Source organism: Seriola lalandi, unplaced genomic scaffold (genome assembly GCF_002814215.2).
Source record: "Seriola lalandi dorsalis isolate HSWRI2012SDOR001 ecotype SW California unplaced genomic scaffold, Sedor1 jcf7180002054991, whole genome shotgun sequence".
Taxonomy (NCBI): Eukaryota; Metazoa; Chordata; class Actinopteri; order Carangiformes; family Carangidae; genus Seriola; species Seriola lalandi.
Window position 1 is genome coordinate 83,671 of NW_019525540.1, and position 831 is coordinate 84,501.

The window sequence follows — 831 nt, forward strand, 5'->3', positions numbered from 1 at the left end:
CATATTTCATAGTCCTCAGCCATTATAGTTAATATCAGTGTGCTGTTCCAACAGCATCACTTATTTAGAGGGAGATTGTTACTGGAGCAAATAAATATGAACTGTCTCACACATTAGGACTCATGATGAATAATGATTATACTTGTTACTAAAGATTCTGTTGCTGTTGATTCAACTACTTCTTTTTATTAAACAAACTTACATATACCATACATACTCTAACTTTGTTGATGGTTTTTATAGAACACATCTGGTATGAATTTTCACAACAGTAACACGTACAACATTGTGTGACTATTTCTATGTTAGCTTTAATCAACAACATAAATACTAGAAATGTTTAAATGTTGTCCGACAACACTGACAGTGAAGGATCAAAAAACATGCTGATGTTAACTGGTAAATACTTTCACCTGTGGAGGTGGTGACAGTGCTAGAGTTGATCCATCATTAATCACAGTTTAATATTTATAGATTCTGATCTTGAAAGTGTTGCTACCATCACCTGTCAACAACAGCAGAAATTAAGTTGCAGGTCATTTCATCAGAGGAAGATGAACTGGGAGGTTTTCTACCATCATCATCATCATCATCATCATCATCATCATCATCATCATCACAGCACATTAGAGAACTAAGGATGTCCATGCAGTCTCCCTTCAACCAGATGAATGGAAACTAATGCGCTGCTCTGTACATGAGCTCCTCCTTCTGTTGGCACAGATCACTCAGTTTTCACAGTGTCGAAACTAGGGCTCGGACGATTATCCGACGTAATCGACGTTGTCGATTATAAAAATTATTCGACGTGGAATTTTAATGTCGACGCGT